At 49.3% G+C, this 14452-nt stretch overlaps 1 long non-coding RNA gene and 1 pseudogene across 1 annotated transcript; one reads left to right on the top strand and one right to left on the bottom strand.

The window, feature by feature from the left end:
* Positions 1-180: 180 nt before the first annotated feature.
* On the bottom strand, positions 181-7840 carry LOC107517081. The gene is made up of 3 exons (XR_001598440.2): positions 7388-7840; positions 7207-7310; positions 181-2094 (listed from the first exon to the last, which is right to left on the bottom strand). It is a non-coding gene; the product is annotated as an uncharacterized LOC107517081 (long non-coding RNA).
* Positions 7841-12778: 4938 nt separating this feature from the next.
* On the top strand, positions 12779-12944 carry LOC118613493 (annotated as a pseudogene).
* Positions 12945-14452: the final 1508 nt, after the last annotated feature.

The following is a 14452-nucleotide window of genomic DNA, read 5'->3' as shown; positions in this document are numbered from 1 at the left end:
CTGAGCAGGGCATCTTTTGTAGGCTGCATCTTAAAAAGGGGTAACCAAGCTTTTTGAGTGATGGACAATGCTTGAATGTAGATTATTCCAAAGGGACACCTGGGACAGGCAGTTGAGAAAAAACAGCTGGATGTTGACGTAAGAAACATCCAAACCTGTAGAGAATTTTTATGGGTTTATTTGAGCCAAACTGATGACACATGCCGGGAAGCAAGATCTCAGCTGCTCTGGAGAAAATAACAGTTTTGCAGCTTCTTTTATGCAGTTGAAATTAAGGCAGGGACGTAAGGAAGATGGCGTGAAGGTGGGAGGAAGCAAGGCAAGGACTGAGTTATGGGATAGATTAATCAGATTATATGCTCTCCTGAGGGTTAATACCTGCTTCCAGGGGTCATTACCTGTGGCATCTCAGAGGTGTGTTAACCTAGATGCACAAGAACAACAGGCAGGGCTGGCTTAAAGCCTCGCTCTGAAGAAGTTACAGACCTGGAGTGGGACCACCCACCATGACCTGCTCAGCCAGGAATTTACAATCAGATCACCTTCTAAGGTTACTTTCCGTAAAACTCCCTTTTTTTCCCCCATCCCGATTAATAGAAGGCTGCCCCTTGCCGCGGCCCTCTCCATGATGGCAGCATTTTCTACCGTGCTGGGCATTCTTTGAGCACTGGCACTAGCTACTTGGGAGCTTTACTCAGTTTACACCCCTGTGCCCTGCGAATGGATGAATGAGTGAACGCACGAAAAACACAGCCCTCCCGCTTAGCAATCTAGGACAGTTTCGGCACATGAATTCTTTTGTGTCCTTAACTCTTAGCCTGGTACCTGGCACATAGTAGGCACTTACGCACGTTTGTTGAATGAATGAATGAATGAATGCACGCATGCATGAATGCCTATAAAAATATGTCACAAAAGCTGGGCCTTGCCCTCAAAAGCTGGGCGAGTCCAGTGGGGCGCAGTGGAGAGCAGAGCCCGTTAGTCTGCACTGCCGTCAGCTCAGCTCGGTGGTGCGGATTGAGTCCCCGCCTCGTGCACTGCTGTCACCATTCTGCCCACGGAGGTCAGTTTCTCCTGCACGCACTTCTCACCGAGCCCATAAGCCCGATTATTTTAAGACACAAGGTTGACATGAAGAAACTCACAATTGCCTCAGAAAATTCTGTTCCCTTCGAAACCCACGCAATTGTCCCGAGTGCAGCTTTTCTGTCGAGAACGGGGCTTTGCCATGATGGCTGGAGACACTCGCAAGATCGCAGCTTGGTCCGAAGACCTGGGGCTGACCCGGGAGCTTCGGCGCTGGCGACGAGTTGATTTCTCCAGTGTGAGCGAGCAAAGCCGTGAGAAACGCAGACTTTCATTCCCTGGCTTCTGGTTTGAAGATTTTTTGTCCTTGTTCTTTTAGTGACTGGGCTGATCTTATTTTGGTCCTTTGTTCTTTTTAATAAAACACATACAGGAGGAAAGGGAAGAGAACAAAGCTACAGATAGCTCACCGGTTCAAGATGGAAATTGCTTTACCAAATCACAGTGACATTATGATCCAGTTGGGCATCTTTGTGTTAATGACACAGAGCTGTTTTGGAAATCGTTACATAATTCTAAGCAGACTGCAGATTTCCTAACCGTATTTCCACAGAGGCACTTTTCCACCATTATGATTTATTTCTCAATAACTTTTTTCAAAAAGTAGCATCGAAATCCTGTGATTCTCCTTCCTCTACAATTTCAGAGGCAGGACTTTTTGTTAGAACTAAATACACACAATTTAATGTTTTAAGATTTACTTTTTTTTTTAATTACAGTAGGACCCTATTATGGTGTGGTTTCTTATTTGACTTTTTAAGAAATAATTGCGTCGAATTTAATTCCCCGGAATATAACAACGTGCAACAAAACCTCCTGATTTTCCAAACAGGGAGGGATCTTGGAGTTGTGTCTGACATCCTGGATTGCTGGCTGAGGCCGGATATCATGAAATGTTCCAAAGGTCACCCAGCTGCTGGGCAGCAGATTAGGACAGAGCACAGCCGTTCCAGTCCCCACGCTGTCCCAACAGGAGCACGATGAATTTATGAGTCCAGGGCTGGCGTTCTGCAAAGAGGCATTCTCTAATTAGGAGGTGAAAGTGTGGGTCAGGGTATGAGGACGTGGCAATGAGCAGGTCTGTGACAATTCAGCCTCGAGAAGCCAGGCCCACCCAAGAAAGGCTTGGTCACCTGGATTATACCACAGATAGGGCATGCAGAGCAAGGCCCCTCTCCAGAACCAGGGACTGTGCCCTGGGGACATGCCCGAAGAGGCCTTCTCTCAAAGATGCCCAGAGCCTCGTCCAAACTCACATACTCTTCTCAGCCGCGTGCTGAATCTTGTTTTGTACTAATCAGCTCACGCAGCTGGCTTTCCTGTCTAACTTGACAATCCCTGAGGACAATTGCAATATTTATTTGGCTCATTTTTGAAACTCTATACCTAGTACAGTGATCGACAGGGTAGCTACAGGCTGTAAATTGCCTTTACCACTTTTTTACCTTATAAGCGAGGTCAAGAGCGATGTTAGCTTTTAAAATCTGACAATGTACTAACTAAATCTTGGATACTAAGAAGTTTGCCCAGTGCTTTGGGAGTTCACTCCATAGCCTGGAAATAAGTTGCCTTGTTGTCCACTAGATGGTGTGCAACATACATACACACCCTGCACACGCATCACTGGAAACACCCAGCTAGGTGTGATGTCAATGAAAGAAAGCCGTGAGATCTAATCCATCCCATTTTGCTGTCTTGTTTTGTCTGCTGGCAGCATGCCCTGGGAGAGATTCGGGAAGTGGCAGGAGAGGAGGAAGGTGTGTCTTTCGACAATCCCTCTGTGATAAGGCTCCAGGCAGAGAAAATGAGACTCTGAGCCATCGTGGTAAGAGAGAGGCGGTGAGGATGGAGACAAGTGGCTGGATTTAGGGGAAGGCAGGCCTCCGTGATGGATTGGAGATAGCACCCTTTGAATCTACTAGTTTAAACCTCTTCCTCTACAAACCATAAAATCTGTGAGGGCAGAGGTGTTGGCTTATCAGTATCAATATTTCCGGTGCTCCACAAAGTAGATAATATATACTTTCTGGATAATAATGAATAAAATAGCTAACATTTACAGAGTGCATATGTGAGCCCCCCTAAGCTCTTTACATGTATTGATTTCCTTTATCCCCCCGCCCCCCCCGCCACATACATATCTCCAGCCCTTCCCTGTCCAGATCAAAATCTCTGGGACGGTTGGGTCTGAGCCAGTGTATTTTGAAAAAAATCCCAGGTGATCCTTAAACACCTCCCGCCCTGCTGAGAGAAATATAGAAGCCCCGGCAGGCTTGTCCCATGAGGGGGACCTGGGCCTTATGCTGGCCGCAGGGGCCGTTCAAGTTATTCCAATGGCCTTGGGCCTCGTTCCTCTCTTCCACTTTGAAGCTCTCATCACGTAGATCTGCCACGTACCATATGCGCTGTCTTTCCCCTTTCTCCCTTTTTTCTTCACAGAACACCTGTAGGCCCCGCCCATCCCTCTCCTGTCCCTTATCCATCCTGTAAATTGTGCACAGCCCCGGAGCACATTTGCGGGGTTGGCCCTGGTCCTCCAGACTCCCTCTAGAGAGGCTGAGCTAGCAGGCTCTTGGCTCCTCATCTCCTTGCAGGCCGGGCCTCTGAACCCTACCTCACCCCACGCGCAGGCCCCAGGCCCACAGCTGCGTATCCCAGCCCTTCTCACTCCCTGCTGCCGGCTTTCTTCAGGGCTTCCCAGCAGCCTGGGCTCCAGAACATCCCCTGAAGGCACCGTCTTCTGCTTCATCTCAACTTACCATCAGTGCTTGGAGCACATCCAAGTCCAGACATCAGGGAAGTGTGGGGCCTGGGTCCCGAGGGGCCTAAGTATATGGCCACGAGAAAGGCCCTAGCTTTGCTGTTCCCTCCCCAACAAATGTGAGAGCCATGCTTATATTTAGTTCGATAGCTGTTCATTGGGTACCTACTGTGAGCCAGGTGATGTGCTAGGCCCTGGGGTTACCCAGGTGGGTAACAGCATCTTCCAAACCCAAGCCTCACCTCTGTTCACAGGTGCAGCCACATAAACATACGTTACCCGACACCTGGTGGAGAAAAGGGGCCGCATGCAGGGGTCACGCAGGGAAAAGGGAGATGCTTGTCAAGGCTGTGAGGGTCTGAGAAAGCATCCGGGAAGACCTAGTGCCCCTTAAAACTTGGCTCAAGGGTCACGCCCTCCCAGAAAACCTCGAGCCCTCTTGGGCAGACCCCTGACTGATTTCCGAGACCCGTCAGCCCCCTCCTCTCCCCGCAAAGCACTTTCTGTACTGTCCGCGATACCCAGGTCCCTCGGCCTGCAAGACGCTCCAGGTGGGGACCATCCCTCACTTTCCACTCCAGAAACCAGGGCCTGGCATGCAGTAGGTGCTATGTATTAATAGGCAGTGCTAGTTGAGCTGGGAGGATTTAGAGGGTGAGCAGGGAGGATTTGGAGGGTAAACAGGGAGGATTTGCAGGGTGGGGGCGGGGGTGCAGACACAGGGCAGGGTGGTGGTGTTCTCCGGGGCATCTGAGCAGCACGGGCTCCCACTCTGCCTCCAGAAACACCGGTCTTTGCAGGGCCACCGTTAGAGCCAGGTACACTTAACTGTCGCCTTGTCCCCTGGCGTCAGACATTTGCATGGCCTTAAAAGGGAGGTGTGTGGTGGGCCTGACACCCCTCGCCCCGGGGTGCGCCCATCCTCTCTCTCCCCCGCCAGCAGCTGTAGCTGATCCTGCCGACCTCATCTCTGGGTGATCTTTAGAACCACCGGGGAAGCTCTTTAAAAATCCTGGTGCTCTCTTTAATTGGTCTGGGCTGGGGCTCAGGAAGCATCATTTTCGAAAGCTCCTCCGATGATTCTAATGCACAGCCAGCACAGAGAAGCACCGAGCTAGCCACCCCCTCACCCCCAACCCCCAGCTGGAGCAGAAGCTTCCCTCCCTCTGGGCCTCTCCCGGCTTTGATCTGCTCCGAGCCTCACAGCAGTTTTATCTCCAGCAGCACATCCCAGAGCCCTCTCAACACTGAATTAGACGCCTCCCAGCAGGCTGCTGCCCTGTCAGTTACTGAGGACCGAGCTGCAAAGACATCTCCTGGCAAATAAATTGGAGCGTTCAATCATTCAGCCGAGAGCCAAGGCAGAGACCCTCTCAGTCCCTGGAGAGAAAGACAGAAAGACGGGGAGGCCAGGGAGCACAGGGTGGGGTAGAGACTGAGCGGAGCGGAGGGGAGCGTAAGCTCATAAGGGCTGTCTCTCTCTGAGAGAAGCCTCTGGGGTGGAGGAAGTCTTTGGGGGAGTTCCGGGGGGCACATGTCACCCTCCTGTGAGTCCCCTCTTTGGAAGGCTGGGACAAAAGATACCCGTCTGAGGTGTGGAGACTGGAAGGGGTTGGGGAAACCACAGGTAGGCTGCCCCCAGAGGCTGCTGCTTGGGGGTTGGGGTGATGGGTGTACAGGCCTCTCAGGTGGGCTGCATGCCCTTCGTCAGATAAATGTGGGCTGTTTCGGTGCTGCCTGCGGGGCCTGAGCCAGGCTATTCCTTCCTGAGGAATAAGGATCTTGTCTCCCAGGCCTGAGGACAATGACAATTGGGACTTTTACAAGCAGGGGTTCCTGGGAGCTCTAAGTCATTTTTTTCCATATGCCACCAAGTGCAGCCTCAACAGCAGCCCTGGCTTTGGGTGGAGGACAGGGCAAGATGGGGAATGCTGTGGCCCAGGCTGTCATCCGGGAGTGGGGGAGTGGCGGGGCGGGGCTCGGCGCTGCCATCATGACCCTTGCGGAGTCACAGCTCACTACAGAGGGGTGGGGATCCTTGTGGGGCACAGGGAGAGCAGGGAGCGTGGGGGTGGCCTACTCGCTCTTAATGGGATCCATCTTGAAAGATGGCTCTCTCCTTCATGAACGGGTATCCGGGCCTTGGTGCAGGAATGGCCAGTGGGGACATCAGCTAGGACCACAGATTCTGCCCACATGGCCACCCCGTCCTTGGGAGCTCGCAAGCAGTGCGGTGGGAGAGCTGGGCAGGCGCGGTGATGGTGAGCCAGGCCTAGGGACCGGTGCCCCGGGTGTGCTTGGCTCTGTTCCCCCATCATAGATGGCACCTTGGGTGGCCGCTGGTCATCTGTGTCCTGGGCCACAGGCATTTCCCACTTACCAGACAGTCGGATGCTCCAACACAGGTCCTCACCAGGGGTATCATCCTAACGCACCAGAGCAATCCCTTTTGGGGTCCCCAGTTCTGGTTTTGGACGGTGTTGCAGAAAATTTGCAAAACTCAGATTAGCGAGAAATCAAGCAGCACCCAGAGGGTTGGAGAACTCAGGCTTACGACGCCAGTGGTCTCAGAAGAGCTAGTGCTCTGAAAATCCGGGCCTCAAGCTCAGGGGTGATTTTGTTTTTATACCCGTGTTGTTATAGTTGACATAGGCTGATTTACAGACCCCAGGGGTTGCTACGGGTTACAGGTAATTCAAACCGGTATCTAGGCAATACATCTATTATCTATACAGAGCATTCCTAAGGGGAGAGTGGGTCTGCGTGTTTACAGAAACAGGACAGGGAGCCAATTACAGCAAGCAAGCATGTTTTACAAAAACAGAACAGAGCGCCGATGACAAGGGTAGCCATTTGAGTGGAAAATTCCTCTTCAAAGGCAGAGGTCATCCCAACATGAAAGGGAATCGTGTGTTGGGGGGATTTTTGCAACGTCCCTAATAGAAGAACCACTGAGTTTGATGGCCCTTGCTTGGCGCCCTTACACATTTCACAGCACATGTGCCAAAGTTTGGATTGGCTAATTGTTACATTGAATCACTACTTTGATTGGACTGTATTTAAAAGGTTTATTTGTTGAAATAATGGAGAGTAAAACAAAAAAATCCACCTGTAAATGAGGCAGGGGCCCATCCACATCCTCTGGTTAAGAATTTAACGCTGCCCTGCACATCCTGGAATTGCACCGGGGTTGGATGGTGGGGACCTGATGGGTAGAGTTGGGGTCGCTCCCCTTTCGGGCACCAGGACCCCCAGAGGAAGGGGTACAGTATGACGGGAGGGCACAGAGTCAGGGGGACACAGCCTGGGGTGAGGACCCGAGGCCCTCGGGCTGCTTTTAAAGCTTATTTATCTCTTACCCAGAGGCCATCATCCATTTCCAATTAGCTGGAGGCTTGGCAGGCGGCCGTGGGCTCCAGACTCCAGGGTATTAATGAAGGCACCGCCCTTGCTGGAGACTGTGCTGAACCAGGATGGAAGTCAAATTAGGTTATCCTTCCAGAGGGACGGGCAGGCTTTGGTTTGGGACTGTTGGCTTACCTCTGGTGGGGCTGGGCATGTCTTCGGGCTCAGGGAGTGAACTCTGCCCAACATCTTCATCTTCGTCTGGGCCAGGAAGCTGAGTCTCATGGCTCTGGTCTTCTTCCAAAGGGACAAACAGGAGCTGAGGACAGAGCTGGGGTTTTTCTTCTGTCATTTAGGGCTTGTCGCTGGGAGGAACACTGGGGGCCCAGAGCCTGGGAGAGCCCTTGGCAGGGGGCTGCATTGTTTATCCTTGAGGCAGGTGGGGAAGCTAAGAATAACTAGCCTTTCAGAGTGATGGAGGAGACCCTGGGTGAAGTCTGGCCAAGCCCCAGGCTCTGTCACAGAACTGAGAAGGGTGGGGCTGGGGACTCCCATCTCTCTAGTCAGAGCACCAAACGGTGGCCACAAGCTCCAGGGCGGTTGCTAGGGAGTCCTCCTGGGGAGCAGCTCACACTTCTTCCTTCAGAGGCAAAGCCCCCCAGGAGTATCAGCCTCCCTTAACGATTTGCCCTATTCCATCAAATGCAAACAGGTTTTCATAAGGCTCAAGGAGACATCTGCCGAGAAAAATTAATTTAACGGGTAGTAAAGTGTTCTCTGGGGATCCCTCACGCTTGTTCTTTGCTCCTTCCTCTTCTCTGGCTGCTCGGTGGGGCTCGAGGTGTTGAAGGAAAAGAAAAAAAAAAAAGGCCCAAAACGGCATCTGAAAGCCCATGACACCAAACCTAGATTTAATATTTGATCTAATTGCAGTTTCAGTCTCTCCCGGAAACATAATCTTAATCAACCAGGCTGGAATTTTCTGGTACCAGTAAGGTAATCTGTCACATGGGCCCTCCCCAGACCCCATATAAAGAAGAGGCAATCCTCATGATTAAAAAAAAAAACCCTTCTTCTCTTTCCCCAAAGAAAAGCTGTCCGAGCCCCGACATAATCCTTTCTTCTGTTAATAGCTCCCTTGCCCCACCCTTTTTCCTGTGAAAACCTCCCTCTCCCTTAATAGCTCCCTTGCCCCACCCTTTTTCCTGTGAAAACCTCCCTCTCCCGCCTTTTAAAAAAAAGTCTTATGTACCTATACCCTGTGTGCCTTGGTGGTCTCTCATCCAAGTACTAAGCAGGCCTGACCCTGCTTAACTTCTGAGAAAAACCTCCCCTTTTATATACCCTCCTAGTCGCTAGCTGAGATACTGCCACCATCACAAACTGCTTAAAAAAGCCAATTAGATCTTTGAATGCACTCAGTTGAATCCTGTTTCTTCTCAGAGGTCCGGATGGAGCCCAGATTGAGAGCCCTGTGGCTCACCGCTGGCGGCCTGAGGATCAGGACCAGCCCTTTACCTTTTTGCCTGAGTCCTTGGGAAAGTGGAATTAACTAGGTGCCTTGCCCGGATGGGAACCCAACAGAGGGAGATGGGCACATGGTTTGCCCTGACCCCACCCTCGGCACCCAGGTCACTACCTCCATGACCATCGTGAACCCCCGATTAGGATCCATGGGAAGGAGGGGAGAACGGAAAAAACACTTCTTCAGTGGGGACTTGAGGTGAGAGGACTGTGGTTCCATTCATGGGATAGGGTGACCCGAGGGGCCAGGTCACACTGGCTCGGCGGACATGACCTCGTGCGGCCTTTCAGGGCCTCGCTTGGTAAGCTGGCTGGGCACTGTATCCCTCTGTAGGTGGGAAGAGGTGCCAGCCAAGCGAAGTCCATGGCAAAGGAGGGACTGAGAGGGAAGATTCCATCGTCCAGCCCCGTGCTGTCCGCACTCATTGCCTGATTTCAGTGATTCTCAATTTTTAGAGTCTAGAAGAATCTTGAGGATGAGGTGTAAAAATGAACATTCTCAGGCCTCGCTCCCATAATTCTCAAGAAAGGCGGTCTCGGGTGGGGCCCTTCTTAGTAATTTTATGAATTTGCACTTTTATGAGCACAACAGAGCTGGTGCGAGGTCTTGGAGAATTCTTCTGCCTCTGGAGGATGCTTGTCCTCTGGAAGTTGGGTTTTTGGTCTCGCAGACCTTGCTCTGTCCCACCAGGACTGCTGGTTCAGGGAGCTAATGTAGGTCTGGGGGGAGATGGGGTCTGGCTCTGGCACCCCTCAGGGCCTTGCAGGTTGGTGGCTGTCCCTGCCAAAGGCTGGCAGTGCCCCCTGGTGTCTGGAGGCCGCAGGATGGTGTGGGTCAGTCTCTTCGCCCATCCCCAACCCCCAGGTACTGATCTGTCTCCCTGGAGCGAGTCCGCATCTCCTGGGCGTCGCCCCACTGCTGTTGGTTGGGGCAGTGGGCCTGTGGGAACAGGGGCGCCTGGCTTGAATTTCCCATACGTGGCCTGCTGACCTCCAGGAGGTTCCAGCTCCTTGAGTTCAATGAAAAACAAGAAGCCAGCATTCATTGAACACACCTTTTCCCCAAGTCTCGTCTAACTTTCAGTGATAGATCCTGGTGCTTAGGCCAAAGGCACATAGGCAGTGCTCAAAAAACATTCAGGGAGTGAGGGAATGAATGAATGGGTAAACTCTTTGAGATAGATATTATATTCTCTCCACTTTTATAGGTGAGACACGGAGGCTTTAGGAGACCAAACAATTTGCTGAAGGTCTAGAACCAGCAAATGACAGAAATAAGATTGGAATGCAGGTCAGAACTCCAAAGCTTTTACCTTTTCACCATTTCAGAAACCTGAGGTCATGACCCAATAGCAGCTACTGGGCCAGAACACAGTTAACTGACCTCCCATCCGCCTGCGAGCTGGGGGTGCTCCTGGGCTGGCCTCCTGGTGTCCAAGGGGAGAGGGACTGTGCACCCAGTGTGAGATGTGTCATCTGGATGTCCACTGGTTCTGCTCTCCATGAACCAAGGAGGGCGAAATAGCGATATTCACTAAGATTCTCTAATCAACAAATTCGATCAGGATACTTCTGATCGCTTCAAACACAACCTCAACTCAAAATGACCTAAACAATATATTTTATTGTTTCATGTAACAGAAAAGGCCACAGCTGATCAGGCTCCGGAGCTGGTTGACTCCAGGGCTCTTGCCGTCTCTTAGTGTGTCCTCCTCACTGTCGGCAGCTCCAGATGTGACATTGGGATGGAATCACTGGGACCGGATTAGACTATTCAGCTGGGGCGGAGTGGGTATCGGGGATTCAACTCGGATGTCACACAGGCAGGCCTGCTTTGGGACATCTCTAGAAAACATTCCAGAAGGGGATGGGCTTTCCTGTACGGCCACAGACCACTGCCTACCTAGCCAGGGCGGCCTGAGTGGTCCAGAGTTTCAGCCACACACGGGCAGTAGCAGCAGAGTCAGCGGGGGCGATGCACGGCGCCAGAAGCAGAAACAACGCACTGTCACCGCGGTCAGGAGTCAGCCAAGGCCCCAGCAGCAGCCGTCGCTGAGCCTGCCCGCACCCGGAGAGGAAGAGTGGCAGTTGGCACATGGCAGCCAGGACTTGAGACGCCCCTGGGGAACGGCAGAAATAACAGGGGTTTCTGCAGGTGGCTGGCATCCGAGCGTAACAGATGGGACAGGGCAAGCCAGCAGAGCTTGACTCTTCTTCGCGCCAAAGCGCTCGGATGGCTCCCCAGCCGCCTGGGAGAGCTGGGTGGGAGGGCCCGCACCGCACCGGCTCGCCCCCCGCCCCGCCCCTCCCTGCGAGGGGGCGGGGAAGCTCCACCAAACCCTTCTCGCGGTGTGTGCCCCGGGGGCGGGGGGGGGGGGGTCACCTAATGTGAATGCTCGCTGTTCCTTGCAGCGGATGTGCCATGAGGCTGGAGACTTTTATCTCCCCTTCCCCCAACTCAGAACTTCCCTCCTTTTTGCTTGTAGTTTCTATACTGCTAAATAAAAAAAAAAAAAAAAAATAAGTTTTGTTGAATTTTCTGAGTATATACCTCAAACCTAAAAACACATGAAAAAGTAAAGAAGGATGAAGCCTTCTTTCCAGCACCTTCTGCCCAGTTTCCTTCCAGCCCTCCCATCCCCCTTTTCATTATAATATCTTTTGGTTTATCCTGTATTATAACAACTTGTACTTCTAGAGTTTTTACGCATATACAAGCAAGTGGAAAAAATATTTTAATTTTCTCCGCTTAATTACACGTACACACTGCTCTGTTCCTTCCTCTTTCACCCAACAATGTATCTCGGAGCTCTTGTCAATACAAAGAATGACCTCATTTTTTTATACACAGCTGACCCTTGAACAATATGGGTTTGAACTGCATGGGTCCATTCGTATGGGGATTTTTTTTTTTTCCAACAAATGTGTACAGTACTGTAAACATATTTTATCTTCCTTATGATTTTTTTAGTAACGTTTTCTTTTTTCTAGCTTATTTTATTGTAAGACTATAGTATACAATACATACGACATACAAAATATGTGTTAAGCGATTATTTATATTGTAGGTAAGACTTCTGGTCAATCGCAGGCTATTAGCAGTTAAATTTTGGGAGAATCAGCATTATACTCGGATTTTCAACTGTGCAGTGGGGAGTGGGGGGCCCTAACCCCACATTGTTCAAGGGTCAACTATAGCTGTCCTTGATGTTGAATGTCATAATACTGCAATTTTAAAAAACAGTCTCCTACTGATGGGCCTTTAGGTTTTGCCATTCCAAATGATGTTGCAGTCGAAATCCTCACACACACATTGTTTTGCATATGTACCAGTATTTCTGCAAGACGAATCCTTAGAAGTGTCATTGCTGGGGCCAAGGGTATGTGAAGTTGTAATTTTGATTGATTTGTCCAACCGCCCTCCGTAAATGTTGTACTAACTTCTAATACCACCAGGAACAGCCAAGAGTGCCTTTTCCCTGCAGTTTTGTCAACAGAATTTGTTATCAAATGTTCGAAATTTTAAGAACGTGCCATTCCACGCCTCACCCCAATCTAACACAGCCAAAGTGTCCTGCCCTGCAGAAACGCAACAGGGCCATGTGGAGTCTCTGATCACTGTTTTCCAGAAGTCTGCTGGAAAGGGCCATAACAAATACGATCTCTCCAAGAGGTGGTTCCTAACCTTCTTGAATACAGGACTGGGCTGCCTTCACAAAGAACCGGAAGGACGCTGGTGTCCTTGACTGCCTGATGAAGAAATTGGACATCAACTGTAATGGGCAGCTAGAGTTCCAAGAATTTCTTAATCTTATTGGCACAGGGTAATTGCTTGGGATGATTCCTCTACCCGTTCCCAGAAGTGCATCTGCAGAGTGCTTGGAGCTGGCCTCCACACCCAGCCCCTCCTTCCAGCCTTCCATCCTCACCTTCTCCTCAAAGACCACATGCACCTTGAATCCTGTGTACTCACCACCCCATGCAGGCTGCACCTGCTGGTAATAATAAAAGATTGTTCTTTGAAACATACTCAGACACGTACACACAAAATTCAGAATTTTGATCGCTTCTCGGCCTTTTGGCTAAGATCAAGTGCAGAATGTTGTCAGTCTGATAGGTAAAGTGTATCTCAATGTGATTTTAAAATCTTCTTTATTGAGCTATAATTTTCATCTGATAAAATGAGCTCATATTCATTGTACACTTCAAACAGTTTTGACAAAGGTATATATCTGTGCAACTAACACTCCCGATCAATACACAGAATATTTTCATCACCCCAAAAGGCTCACTTCTGCTCCTTGCTAATCAATACCCTCCCCATCCTGTCCCAGGAAACCACTCTTCCGATATTTATCATTATTTATCAGTTTGCCTGTTCTAGAATTTCATAGAAATGAAATCATGCAATATGTACACTTTTGTGACTGGCTTCTTTTGCTCAGCATGATTTCGAGATTCATCCATGACGTTGCCTGTACCAACAGCTCATTCCTTTTTATTGCAAGATGGTACTACATTAAACAGATGTTTTGTATCTTATTCATATGTTGAAAAAACATTCATATGTTTACAGTTTGGGACTATTATGGATAAAGCAGCTCTACACATTCATGTACAAATACACCTCTTTGTGATCACATTTAAAAAATTTTTTTATTAGTAATTATTAAGAAGTGAAGTTTCTGAGTAATATAAAACACATATGTTTAACTACGTAAGAAACAAACCAATTGCTTTCCAAAGTCATTGTGTCTTTTCATGCTTCCATCAGCAAACAGTTCTAACGGCTTCACATTTTCCTTTTTTTAAAGCTTCACGCATTTTCATCACCACTTCTTACTGTCTTTTAAATTTTAGCCCTTCTAGTGGGTATATAGTGGTATCTAATTGTAGATTTCATTTGCATTTCCTTGGTGATTAATGATATTGAGTATCTTTTCATGTGCTTATTGGCCATTTGTAATCTTTCCTTAAGTGTCTTTTCAAATCTCTTTCTCATTTTTTATTGAGTTATTTGTCTTCCTAATATCGTCATGAGCGTTTTTAATGCATTTCTTGCTGAGGATTTAATTTGCATTTTTGTTATGTATGCGGTTGATCATCTTTTACATGCTCAAGAGCCATCTGTACTTCCTTTTCTGTGAACCGTCTATTAATATCCTTTGCCCACTTTTCTGTTGAGTTGTGTCTTTGTTTTATTAATTTCTAGGTCTTGAAATATTAGGAAGACTGACCCTCTGTCTGAAATAGGAATTGCAATTACTTCCCCTACTTTTTTTTGCCTTTGACTTAGCTTATAGTATTCTTTGCCATGCAGAAGATTGTGTGTGTGTGTGTGTGTGTGTGTGTGTGTATGAATTTGTCAATCTTTTCTATGACTCTTAGAATTTCAGTTGTAGATAAAAGGGCTGTCTTGCTTCAAGATTATAAAGGGAGTCTACCTGCTTTCTTCTCTCATGTCTTAGCTCAGATTCTTTAGAGAACACAGTATGGGGCAAAGCTATAAAATGTTTTTAGGGAGATGCAATCCCAGGACAGCAAGAGGGCGGGTAAAGGGTTATGAGGAAGGGGAGGCAGGAAGGCACATGCAAGGTACCAGGTGGTCAAGCTGGCTGCAGCTTCAAAAGAAATAGAGCAGTTTACCTCCAAAGGGCCTTTACCACCACGCTCCAAAAGCCCCCTGTGGGAGGAAGGGAGAGGCATGATCTCTCTGCCCTTTCCCATCTCTCTTCT

Source organism: Rousettus aegyptiacus, unplaced genomic scaffold (assembly GCF_014176215.1).
Source record: "Rousettus aegyptiacus isolate mRouAeg1 unplaced genomic scaffold, mRouAeg1.p scaffold_m13_p_18, whole genome shotgun sequence".
NCBI lineage: Eukaryota > Metazoa > Chordata > Mammalia > Chiroptera > Pteropodidae > Rousettus > Rousettus aegyptiacus.
The sequence above is the reverse complement of the archived record's forward strand: the minus strand, read 5'-3'. Positions and strand labels throughout refer to the sequence as shown.